This window comes from Tamandua tetradactyla, chromosome 6, assembly GCF_023851605.1.
Source record: "Tamandua tetradactyla isolate mTamTet1 chromosome 6, mTamTet1.pri, whole genome shotgun sequence".
Lineage (NCBI taxonomy): Eukaryota > Metazoa > Chordata > Mammalia > Pilosa > Myrmecophagidae > Tamandua > Tamandua tetradactyla.
In genome coordinates, this window is record NC_135332.1 from 181,769,723 (window position 1) to 181,783,578 (window position 13,856).

The 13,856-nt window shown below is 43.0% G+C and overlaps 1 long non-coding RNA gene across 1 annotated transcript in view; it reads right to left on the reverse strand.

Annotated features, from left to right (window-relative positions):
• Positions 1-12,240, reverse strand: part of LOC143686532 (uncharacterized) — a 42,995-nt gene extending 30,755 nt beyond the window's left edge. The window contains exon 1 of the long non-coding RNA XR_013177250.1: positions 11,900-12,240. This is a non-coding gene — a long non-coding RNA (uncharacterized LOC143686532). The remainder of the gene's footprint in view (positions 1-11,899) is intronic.
• Between the last annotated feature and the right edge of the window lie 1,616 nt (positions 12,241-13,856).

The window sequence follows — 13,856 nt, forward strand, 5'->3', positions numbered from 1 at the left end:
GCAAAGTTCCCAGCACGTGGGAGGGCTAATCACGTGGACTTTGAGGCCAGACTCTGGGGTTCACTGTCTTTGTCTGCTGCTTGTTTGCTCTGTCTTCCAGCCTAAATCATCGATCCTCTCTGGGCCTCGGTGTCCACACGTGTGGATGACAAGTATTGGACCAGTTCCTCGAGGTCACCAGGCCATGGCTGCACCAGGCTCGATGCTCAGTGGACGGGAGTAGAGAAGTTCGGAGTCGCCATGACTAAGGGTGGTGACTGACAGGGCTAACTGTGCCCCCCTTTCTCCCTCTGCCCTTGGCACCAGATTCTCCTCAACAGCATGGATTGTTCTGGAAGGGGTACAGCTGCCTGTGACCCCCCCCCTTCCCTCTAGGGTGACGAGCCACTGAGGGCTGCCATGGTGTTGTATTCATCTCTGCAGCCCAGGTGCCAGGTCTGGGGTCGGGGGTGGAAGGATTTAGCGGTGTGGTGGTCTCCGCCCCTCATCTTCCTCCTAATTCTTTAACAGGATGTACACCGGGAGCCCAATCAAATTCAGAGACCCTTAAAGCTTTGATATGTTAAATAATTAGGTGGCACGTGTGTGAATTATTTCTAAAGCTAAATCCTGAGCTGTATATTGGATACAATTATATGAGCACTTTGAAAATATAAAGCCCATATTGTGCATTTTTCTATTGGTAAAAATGTATCCAATGGGATGGTATAGTATGTCTTCCTCTGTTCAGAGGTTATTTAACTCTATCAACCTTATTTCCAGTTCAGTTATGCTTTCAACATGCCACACATACCATACATCCTAAAACAAATTTAGTCTTTTGAATATTAATTAACATTGTTTCAAAGAAATGGCCACTGTTTATCACTGGTTTAAATTAAATATTGAGAAGGAAATTAAAGAGATTTTTATTTCATTTATTCAGCAGCAACATTACAATTTATACAAATGAAGGCATAATTAAACAGCGTGCTATTAAATTACAATCTGCATCTCATGTAAGCAAACATATTAAAGTTGAAAGTGCTTGTCATGAATATAAAACTAGCTTGCTGGATAAAAATTGCTATAAATGTTAAATGCACGTTTAGGCAGTTGTTGTGTTTATCTTTAGAAAAGGATACTGGCTTTTATGATATGACCAGACTAATAGTTGCAGTACTTAAAATTTACATCATTAATAATAATAATTCTAATATACTAATACTAGCTAATATGAGGCAATCCCAGGCAAGCATTTAACTCACAACAATTAACTGAATAACTTAATTCATGAGGTGGGCACCATTATTCTCTTCTAGGGAGTGTTTTGGGGGGCGTGGGGAAGGGAGAAAGAGAAATCCTTCGGAAGCAGGAATGGCAAGGAAGGGGGCACACACACCACTGGAGACCGTGATGAGCAGAGAATGCTAAACTAGTCTTCAGTTAAGAGGCTGCAGTTAACTCATCGACTTCTGATGAGTCAAGTTAGAGTAGGAGCAGGAAGGTGAAGGAATCTTTCAGTGAAGAAAGGAGCTCGGACAAGATTGGCCCTGGAAATATCTTGGCATCAAAATGCTATTCCAGAATATTTAGAGAGAGGTAGATGTGATTATTTTAACAATTTTGGATGATGATATTTCCTTCTATTAGCTTGGTCACTTTTAATAGATTCCTTAACCTCTTAAAGTCTTCATTTGTTCATCCACCAAGGGAAGTTAAAATATTTGCCATCTCCCAACTCCTACATATTCTTATATGTAAATAGCATATTCATACAATACTGTGCTTTGAATGGAATTTATGAGTGCTTGAAAACTCAAACTCAAATTTAAAATAGCTTGCAAAAGAGAAGTGCCATTTCAAATGTGAGTCAAGGAATAGCCGTGAGCAGAAAGAAGGAGTTCCATAACATTTCTAACTATCGACCCTACCTATCCCCCATCCTCCTCCTCTAGCCGCCCCTCCTCTTGCTGTGCAGTGTGTATGCCTTTGACATAGCTTTTTTGGATGCACTCAGCCTGAGCCCCAAAATTTATAGTCCCTGTAAGGATGGAGGTTGTGCCAACCAGGGTAAAATATGCAAAGCAGTGAAACTCAAATTGAATGAATGAAAGAATGAATGAGCAAGCTTGCCCTCAGCCATTCTAGCAATCAAGGGTTCACTTCAAACAATTGGTGTCGTAGGAAATGCATTAATCTGACCAGGCAAAATTGGATTCAGGGAAAATGCATTTAATGAAAGAAGGAATCTGGTGGTGATTACACACGCCTCAGAGTGGGCACTCCACCCTGTTACCAGACAGGTCTGCTTGTTTGACAATTAAAGATGAATTCCTTCACCTGGAGGCGGGCTGGGGGCTGATGGGGCGCTCAGCCCTGAAGCTCCCTGAGCAGGGGCCAAACCGCCCCAGGGAAGGAGCACCTGATGCACTCTCCTCCGCCAACTATTCTTCCTTCTTTTTTCCTTCTTTTAAAATTCGTTTTTAATGTTGCTCTAAAGATGATAATATGCATCTTTGGAACCTACTCCAGGTTAATATTGACTTAATTCCAATAGAATTTAGAAACGTAGATCCATTTCTTCCCTCTCCTTTTTTGTTATTTTTGTCAAATATGTTACATCTTATATATTAGATCTTAAACCAAACATTACAGTATTATAATAATTACATTAAATAACCTCATTTTTTTAAGAAATAAGAGAAGGAAAGATATAATTCAGACATTTGCATTTGCCCACATATTTACCACTTCTAGTGCTCTTATTTTTTCCCATGAATTAGATTTACCATCTGGTATCATTTCTTTTCAATATGAAAGACTTCATTATTCTTTCTAGTAGGGCAGGTCTTAAAGGTTTCATTTCTAAAGCAGTCTCAAGCTGTCTCCTCTTTCCAGTAAACCATGTGTTCATTCAGCATATTTCACCAGCCCCTAATAGTCCCAACTGGAACTTTGGAAGAAATGGGGAGGCGGCAACAACGCCATTTGCTGTTCTACAGCAGCTCAAACATACGTGTCCAATTGATTTCTTCTTCAGACACTTCTTATTGTGCTGCTACCTGCTTTGCAGGATGACTAAGCACCTCTCCTGCCACCGCTGACTCCGTGTACAGTGAACACAAATGGTTTTGCGGGCTCCCTGCCCCTGCTCCCTGCCCTCTCCATGAATCCCCACCTCTGTCTTTGGAAAAGTGAGACATTTGCTTAGCCATGGGATCACTCTTTTTCTTAAACCTGAAGCAGGTTACTAGAATTTGTACCTAATGAATATTAACTTACATCTCATCAAATTCAATTTGAAATGTGTCTGCTTGTATGTTTGCTTTTCTATTCCAGGCTCCCCCACCCCTCAAGCCTAGAAGTAGACTCTTCATCAGCAGATGGAGTCTAGAAAACTAAATAGTTTGGGAACTGTATGCCATTTCTATACATTCTCCAGCCTGATTTACTAAAGCTAAGTCCTCAGATTCTACTCTGAGCACCCTCTTGAGTAGCACTGTCTGATTTCCAAGACTCTTCCCATGGGCTGGACTTTGAAACACAACCCGAGCCTAAAATCCATAAGATCCACCAACAAGCCGAGATGCTTGCTCTTTCGAGAACTGTTCATATCTTTTCTGAGGACAACGGCAATACAAGGGATACTGATTAGAAGACCCAACATCAACTACAAGGAGTCACAGTCCAAGAAATCCACGTCCTCCCTGCAAGCTGCCAACTCTGCATTTTCTTAGTTATGGAGCTTTTCATTCAGAAAACCATTGAATGCCCCTTATTCGCCTCCTTAACTCAACTATTTGAAAGCTGCTTTCCAGCAGCTTCTGGAAGCCTTTTTTCTAACACACAGCTATGACTCCATTTGTGCAGACTCTAGTAAGACACTCTGAACTGCCTCTATCTTCCCGTTCACATCTCTAGTCTCTTCTCTCCCTCTGTCTGCACCCGTTTTTCTTGGCCATATGGTAGCACCTCCAGTTGCCCACTTAGAGTTATTCTTATTAAGCAATAGACATGTACTAGATCTGGGTTTCCACCTATGACCCAGTGCCCTTTCTATGACCCCTTATATTTGCCTGAGCATCCGTCCATTTCACTTGTTTTTCTCAAAATCTGGACCCATTTGACTCTTGCACATCCAGCCTTGCCATAGACATTTGGATAATAATTTCTTTCAGCAGAAAACATTTCAGTTGCAAGTAAAATTAGCTGTAAAATACCTAATATAATGGGGTCTTACTAAATCATGGCCATTGAATGGATTGCTTCAGCAGACATTTGGTGGAACCAGTAATTACCTCTCAGGAGCCATGTCCCCGAAAGTTGCTTTCCTTATTGTTTCTGCTCATTTCTATCCAAACTAACAGTGACTGCAAATGGCTCCAGATCTGGCTGTGATTCCTCCTAATACAACCAGTTGTTACAAAGCAAAATCATTAGCATGATGCAAAATTAATTAGGAAAGTCTGTTGCAATTTATAAATTTGCAATCGTGGTTAAATAAATCTGAAGTTTTGGATTTTGCTCAGTGGCCCCTCAGGGTGGATATTTTGCATGCTTGTAGCACACCAAACAAGAAACTAATCAGATTCGTTCTACTATAAATGGAAGCCATTTATTTGGCCCTAATTAGGATCTGAAAAGTTATTAAGCATAATTTTGGAGTTTGTTCAAATTAATTATTGTGAGGCAAATGCATTTATAGTCAAGCTACTTTCTCAAAACATTTTTTCCCAAAACCAGCTGTACCAAGTTCAAACAAATGAAAATTACATGAGTAGAGCATATATAATGAGCTATCTCAGATGGAAATACAAGTGGAGAGACCCCAGTTTTAGGGCAGAATAGCAGGAACTCATATATAAGGCGGGTACTTTTATAGCCCTTAGATATCAAATCACTAGCCTTCTGCTAAATTTCCACTAGGAGAGAAAACCCAAGTTTACTGCAGGGAAGAGGAAGCACCCTGCTTTCCACCTCACCCTAGGAGAGGGAGCTTTACTTTCTAGACCTAAATTTGTCCTCAACACATCATAAGCAGGCAATTAAAAACAGCTTTAATTCCTTAAGTTGATTTACACAGCTTGATGTTCCCTTCAAGTTAAGAGGGTCAGGGTAAGAATCCCGAGGAGAAAGCCACAGTTTAATGAAGTGGTGACTCAGATTTTCACAAGAGGAGTCTAGGAGTTTATCTGGGTTTGAAATAGAATTTGTAAGAAATGAAATGTAGATATCTACTTTAATCCATGTAGCCTATCAGCATGTAGCACTCTGATGCCCGCTTTCACCTGGCTAACCGCCACTGTGGCATTTCCTGACTCCAAAACCAAGGGCAGACTCGACTTTGGCCCTGCTGGCAGCAGTTTTGGTTTTATAGACTTTTACTAGGTCTGTAAGAAATTATCAATTCATACCTGGGAATGCTGAATTCCTTTAGTGATATATGCATTATATATTGCATCATTACCTCTACATACATGGACATTATAGAAGATATTCTGCATTTAGAGTCTCATAAATAACAGGATGTGCACACTTTTATCTATATATGCCTGTTCATGAAACTCTTCCAAACGCATTTTGTGAAACTGGTGAATTTCCCTGTTTATAGTCAAAGCTCTTTTCCTTAAAGGAAAACTTTTTTATTACTCTCTCAGTTTTATTTTCCTTCTCATTTCTGTCTACCTGGTTTTGTTCTTTTTACAATGCAAGTTTCTCTCTGGGGTGATGTCAACAGCTGTCATAAGTACATTATAAGCACAACATTATCATATTTCCATCCACGCCTTCTCCAACTCACTTAAATAGAAAGGAAACAAAATTAGACGAGAAAACTTCATGCATCTTAATATAGTGACACATTATAAGCTTTAAAAGTCAAAGATAATTTCCAAGTAAATATAATTTGTTTCACATTGAAAGAGGATTTGGGGACCACGCGTGACTCCACCAACATTGGCTGAGTAATAACTGAGTGATACATAAGTAGACATAACACAACCCTGCTAAAATGCACTGCCCTCCATTGTGGTGTGAGCAGACTCTGAGATTCAGCTCTCAAATCTTACATGCTGGAGTTAGGGGGCTGCCGTTAGGGTGCTCTTTGGAAAAGTTAGGGACACACGTTATTCATGCCTTGCCTCTTCTTTGACTACCAAGCAAGGATGTGGAACATTCAGAAGCAAATGTGGCAAGTGGGAGAGAAAGGAAACGAAACACTCAGACTCATCCCTGCAGCTTTGATCCCAAGACCCCAACCTGGAGAGAAGGCATTCAGGACTCCTCAGAGCGTGAACCTGCATGCCACAGGCAGGCTGGATCCCCAGGAAGCGGAAACTACCGACCTCAGGAGGAGTCTGCCTGGAGCGCTCAGTAAGAGAGGAGGTGGACAGGCTCACATGGCATTTGGGGACGTGCAAGTGATAATAGGGTGCTCTTAGGAAGGTCCCACAAAGTGGGTCCTGGCAGAAGCAGCTGCACATCCTCCTGGGAGGAAAACTCTCCAAATACGGGCCCTCAGAATCCCCATATATTAAATTCAACCGGGCATGATTTTACAAATAAATTCACCAAATATGTAAGAAAATGGTCAGCAGAAATGACAACAAATTAAGCCTCCCCCAACATGTTTTCTGATACTGGAAATGAGACACAGAATATAAAATAAATTGCTTTACGGAATATTTCAAGAAATAAAGGATGGTATGATAATTAGCAAGAAACCAAGATAAATTCTTTTTTTAACACTTTGTTTTAACTAGAGGACTTTGGGGTTTACAGAAAAATCATGCAAACAGTGCAGGCTTCCTGTATACACCATTCCATTATCAACACTTCGCCCGGTGTGTGCCTTTGTTAAAACTGATGAAAGAATACTATATCCGTACTATTTAACAAGGATCCATAGTTGACATAAAGTTTCTCTGCTTGTGTTGTACATTTCTGTTTTTATTCTATTAGCATATATACAACCCGAAATGTCCCTACTTAACCACAATCAAATATAGAATTAACCACATTTCAATATATAGCTCAGTAGTGCTAATTACATCCACAATATTGTGCTGATACTGTCACCACTGCCCAAAACCCAACGTTTTCATCTCCCACGCAGAAATTCTGTACCAACTAAGCATGAATTCCCCTTTCCCTGCCCCGCCCCAGCCACTGGTAACTGTAGTCTAAGTTTTCACTCACAAAAGGAGGAAAACTTTCGGAAATAGAACTTTTTCTAAATTAAAAGCCCAACAAGTAGCGTATTAGCCAGGGTTGTGTGCGTGACAGAAGATGCACCACACTAGGTGTGTGAATATAGGCTTGGACCTGGGGACTCGGTTTCCTTCCACATAACGGTGTGGCCCAAACTGACTCCCCAACCCCCCCGGGGCCTTCCCACGGACGCTGCCACTGGACAGGACCCGCCTCCTCGCCCGCGGCCACCAACACACTCGCCTTAAGGAAGTCCGAGGGATGCCCGACGCTGACACGGGATGGGACAGCAGAAGGGGCAGCGGCCGCTGACACTGACCATCACCCAGAGGCCGGAGAGAAGACAGCAGAACGCCCAGCGCCACCGTCGCCTGTTCTCAGTCCTGCGAGCCGGGGCCAACCACAAGTGCCACCTCTTCTCCACTGCTCAGATCTCCCGCTGGAGCCCTGGTGACCCTGATTTCAAGAGAATCTTTAAAATATGGTCTCTAGCTTTTCCAGGTTTTCCAGCTAGAATGGTGCTGGCAGGTGGGGGCCCAACAGAGGGAGGAGGTCAACAGGGAGTTCAAGACTAGAGAAGGCAGAACCAGGTACAGAACAGCGGCCTGAAGACGTTTTCCAGGATGCCTAATGATGGTGTGAAGAGGTGGAGAATGTAAAATTGACTCCAGTGTCGTTGAAGAATATGTATACCTGTTTATAGCTAACTGACGTCCTAGAAGTAAAACACAGAGAGAACAGAGACCGCGTAATATTTAAAACTGGAATTGTTGATAATTTTCTTGACCTGTGAAAGACATGTGTCCCTACATACAGGGGATGCAGGCATGCCAAGTCTAATACTTAAACAGAAATCCAACCTGGACACCTGCCATGAAACAGCGGATGCCGCAAACAAAGTGGCAAACTACAAGTATTCAAAGAGAAAAGACAAATTGCTAATAAAAGAATGATAATCAGATGAATAGTGGTTTCTTAAAGGCAAGAAGAACTGAAGGAGGGAGAGGAGAGGAGGGGGAGGGGAGGACGGGGGAGGGGAGGGAGGAAGAAGGGGAGGGGAGAGAAGAGGGAGGAGAAGGGGATGGGGGAGGTGGGGAGGGGAAGGGGAGGAGGAGGAGGAGGGGGAGGGGAGGGGGGAGGAGGAGGAGGAGGAGGAAGCAGGAGCAGTGGCACCACAGCTACCAGAAGCCAGAAACCATAAAATGATCTATTCAAAGTGCTAAGAGAAAATAACTATCAACTTAGAATTGGGAATTCAACAAACTATCTCAGGAATAAAGACATGATCAAATAAACAAACAAAAGAAATGAAAGATTATCATTAACAGAACAATGCTAAAGTAATTTCTAAAGTATTTATTTTGGAAAGAATGAAAAACAACTGAAGGAAGATAGGAGAAATGAGAAGGGAAGATAAACCTCAACAGCTAAAAATGTTTGTAAACATGAGTCAATATAAGCAGACATTGTCTGAATAAAATAATAAAAGTGTCAAATCTGTGGTTTACAAAATGAATTAAGACAAAAATTTTAAACTGTCAAAAAATATAAATTAGTATGGGAGAATTAAAATTCCCTCTTGTTTGAAGGCAATCGAGTAAGACTACTTATGAAGCTGAAAATTCAATGGCAATATCTGAAGAACATAAATGAAGTGAATAATTTAAAAACCAGTAGGAAAAAATAAACTAAACAATAAAAATAAATAAGCCAAAAGTGATCAGTCCAAATAAAAGGCTAATAAATGTGAAGGGCTGACGAGTCTTAACAAAAAATGCTACAAAATGTCAATACAGTAAAAATTTAAAATCTTGCATAACTCCACCCATTATAAATAGACAAAATTCTTTCTTAAAAGATTTTTAGATGGAATAAAAGTACACCAGTGATGCTCTGTGCTTGAGAGATTTAATCCAGAAACACTGAGTGCAAAAATAGGGAAAAAGATATACCAGACAAATAATAACCAAAATAAATGTGGCTTAGCTACTTAAAGCCATGCCATGTAGACTTTCAGACCAAGAGAGTTTTTATGAATGTATAAGGTGAAGGTAAAAATGCAATCCCATACCTCTGAGCTCCTAATAAATTAGCCTCAATGTGCATAATGTAGAGAATAGAAACTGTCATAGTGGGACATTTCAACAACATACACCCGCAGTTATTTGTTACATCCAGCAGAGAAAAAGTTAATGAATTCAAATGACATCTGGGTCACATCGTTAAAGAAGAGTCACCAGATGGACACTGAGGGAACTTGTCCCATTTGGGAACACAAGTCCTGGTCCAGTACACATGGAAACACGAAACACACACAAACAAAGCAAAATGCACCGCGTTCGCGGCCATAAGCAAACTCCACACACTGCACATCCCTGGGATTTTCCACTCTCTGGCCATGGCCCCATCCTGCGAGGAGCCACCTGTGGCCGGCCACAGTCGGGTCCCTCGGGTGCCTGTCCCCTGATGCAGCCACACTGACACTGTGTGGGGACCTGACACAGGCGGGCGAGGGAAGTGGGTGAACACATGCCGTCCTCTCCTGAGGGCTCCGGCCCGTGAAGCTTGTGGAGGTGGCAGAGAGATGCGGAGGTGACTGGCCAGCTCATGGCCAGCCCACCCCAAATACAAGGCCTGTCCAGCCAGCGCCCTCTGGGGTGCCCAGCCGGGGAACCCTGTGACCGCACAGGCCATTCACCGCGAACTCTCACCAACATGTCGGGAGTCCTTCATTTTCCATCATAAATGCTGCAGGAATATTGCATTGCTGGACTTTGACTTCTGGGATAAAAGGTAAATCTATTAATAATGAGTCTTACCCAGTCATCTCCCTCCAGCAGGTGCTGACAGGAGGGTCAACCTTACATCTTCAGATTTGAGGACGTGGGGTGGCATCTCTCACTGTACTTTTACTTTGCAGATTTCACACCCGGGAGGCGGGTGGGCAGCAAATTCGACCACACACACCAGCGCCTCTCTGCTCAGAGCTCACACCCGTCTGCAGGGCTGCTGGTCACTTTATTTGGGAGCTCTTTGCATATTACCACCAGTACTTATTACGATAAAAATGTGTGTTCTAAGTACGTGTCAAAGTGCTTTAATTTTGGTTATGGAATCTTTTGTCTCAGAAAAGTTTTGCTTTTAAAAAAATGTGTGTATTAAAAGACATACATTTTGTGATTGTCACATTTCATAGCTTTCATGGAAAATCTTACCATATTAAAATATTGTAAAAATATACATCTACATTTTCTTTTAGGGTGTTGACAGTTTACTTTTGATGTTTGGCTCTATAATACGTCTGGGATTTACTTTTGCATTCTGTGTGTGGTAGAGAGATAAAGTTTTATTTCCAAAGAGTCTGCCTTTTCCAACTTTACTGGATTTTATGCTGTTTTTATTCTAATATGACATATATGCATATACATGCTGTTTTACATATCACACATGTAGTACAACATTACATATATTTTAATTATATTCCAGTATACAAAGGGACCTCTTTTCTTTCGATTACCTATTCATGAGTATTTTGAATACCTTGAACCTAGATATGTTCCCAACTGAAATTGCCAAGGGTCAAATTTTTATTGGACTTTTGATTGGAATTACACTGAACAAATAATTATCTGGTGATAATTTACCTCAGGAAAAAATTGTTTTTTCTCTATTTTGTAAGTAGCTTTCCTGTTTCTTTCTCCCAGAATCTTTTATATCCACCCTTAATATTGGTTTAAACACTTAATCTAAATCTTACATATTTGTCATTATTTTTATTCCTGGGTGTTTAATTCTTTGTTGGTACTGGCAATGAGATATTCTAATAACGTTTTTCTAAATGAGTATTGCAGGCATAAATAATTCTTAATGTTAGTGTTTCAACTTTACTAATTTTGCATTTGGTGCAACGTCACCACAACGGCTTCCTCTGGGCGAGAGAACCAGCTCAATTCGGCACCTGGTCCATGTGGAAGAGACTCGGGAGGACGAGTAGCTGGCAGGACCCCTGTCCCCACTCATGATCGAGGCCAGGAAGTTGCACTCTCGGGGGGCAGCTGTGGGGATGCTCTGATGTCCTGTGTCCTCTGCTCATTCCTGAAGCCTTAGCTTCACCATGACACTGAACGCCGCAGAGGCAGGTGCTTGGAAAGATGCCCACCCATGGGAGAGTCAGTCTAAAGCTCAAAACAGGTAAGTCCTGTAAGCTGAGGGTCCTTGAGGAAAAGGAGACCATCAGGGGGGTTCCAGAGACAAGGTGAAGTTTAACTTAGATGAACTCTGGCTGTGATATGTAAAGAGACTCAGGTCATGCAAGGGCTGTATTCATTTAAGCAACATATTCTCAGTGTGTATTTATACTAGGAAATGTGCTGATGTTAACCCAGCTAAATCCTCACAACCATCCTATGAATTGGATTACTATAATTACCCAACTTCCACTGACGAAGAAACTAAGAGACAGAACAGTTAAGACACTTTCCCAGGGTCACACAGCCACGAAGTGGACTGGACAGGTAACCGATGTCAGCATTTGTGCCTGAACCTTTGGGCTTTGTTTTCCCTTAGGCTGTCCTTAAACATCTCATATGCACGCTAAGCCCTCAGCAGCTGTGAAGGTGAATCAGGTGTAAAATGACCCTGGAGGCAGCAAGCAATGAGTACAGAAAATCATCACCGTAAGCACAGACATATTTGTATTTGCACTTACTTGTCCCAGGGCCGACTCTTCGTGGGTTTCACCCATGCTCCTCTCCCAGGACAGGGAGCCTTTTGACATAGAGACGGTGCAGCTGATGAAAGCAGACCTCTCTGGAGTTTTAAGAAGATGGTGCATCAGTCTTTTATGCAGCTTGAGTAATTTATTTAACAGGTGCACCTGCTCCTGTCAGCTGTGGATCATTTGGAAAGGCGATCTGAGGCCCATCCCAACTGCCGGTGTCAACTGAGCGGCACGCAGGGAGGAGAAACAGATGCCAGATGAGACATTCCCTCCCCTTGGAAGTGGCCGCGGTTGCCATGGAAACCCTTCTGGATGCGCACTGGGAAAGCTGTCTCCCGAGCTCGAAGGATGAGCTGGGTGATAGGTGTTGGCTCCGGGTGAGGTTTGGCAGGGATTCCAGAATAAGAAATCGTAACGGGGGGTGCCACCCTCCGTGACCTTCCCAAAAAGATGACTCCACACGGCGCTCTAAAGAGAAACCCAAAGTTCACGTGAGACGTGGCACAGGCCTGGGCTGGGGGATGGAAGGGCATCCCGTCGGGTTACCAGGGGAAGTTTGCCACGCCGGCGCTGGGCCAGGAACTGCAGGTCCCCGGTCAATAGGGCAGAAGTTCTGCCCCCAAGAGTCGGCCAGGAAAAAACACCACGAAAAGCAGGAGGGGGACGATTGGTGACATGGGCAGCACGTGGGTGAGGAAGCAGCAGGAAGACAGGAGACCTGCCCCAGGAAGTGCCGCGGGAGAGCACACAGGCAGGAGGATATCGATCCAAAAAGGCTTCAGTGGCTGGACAGGGTGGCAGCTAATGCGACTCTGGGTTAAGACCAGGTGGGCTTGAATCTCATCTCTGGCAACGTAGAAACATTGCGATAAATTATTTATCAAATAAGGCTATGAGAATCGAAGGAGATATGACCTGTAAAGCACTCAGCCCACGCCTGCCTTTGAGTAACCGCTCACGTCAGTGAGGTAATGCTACTCCTATCAGCACAACTCACATTTGCTGAAGACTTAGGAGGTGTTAGGCAATTAGCTGAGTGGTTTTTCCTAAGAGGAACTGAATGAATGGTCACAATAACAAGTGTATTCTATCAGCACTCTTATTTCCATTTCATAAGGAGAAAACTGAGAAACAGTGATGCTAGATGAAGTCAAAGTCAAAAGCTCTTAGCAGAATCTCTAACAAAGCGAATTCTAAATGCATAAACCCCATCCTTAACAAATAGCCATAATTAAAGCAATAAATAATAATAGTAGTTATTATTGTTATAGCAATATTGATGGAGATCAGTTCCATAGTGCTGCTGGTAGCAGACACTACTCTAGCCTCCTAACTTATACGGTACTTCTCCTACAGCCTAGGGGTAGGTTTTACAGCTGCAGTCAGCAGATAAGGAGCACGAGGCACCCAGAGGTAAGCAACTTGCCCATGGCCACGTTGATAGTGTCAGAGCTGAACTTGAGCCTGGGTGGGCTGTGTCCAGAGTCTATCCCCAATCTGCTTCCAGGCCACATCCCTGAGATGGAGACAAGGGTGCAGGAGGACATCAGGAAGCATTCTCAGGATCAGCACCTGCAGAGGAGCAAAGGAAGCAGGGTTTGACAGAGGGAGAGGCTGAACTAAGATTTGCTCCCCCCCGCCCCCCGCCCCGCAAAAAACTCAGAATATCTTGTGGTCAACTTTGGAGATGAGGTGGCCTTCAAAGCTGTTAAAATTTGAAAAAGGGGGCTGGCATTTATTCTGCTTCATTGATGACTAATTCATGCAGGCTGTCTCTGAAGACATCATAGCCTGGACGAGGCAAGACCCTTCAGTTGAGGGCAGCGTGCAGGGATTGATTTAGGTGCTAGTGGTTAGTATCCCATGCTCAGCCTGGGAGAATGAGTGCCTCTGTCCTGAAGGAGGAATAGATGCAGCTGACCACAGCACCCACTACAGTCCACCA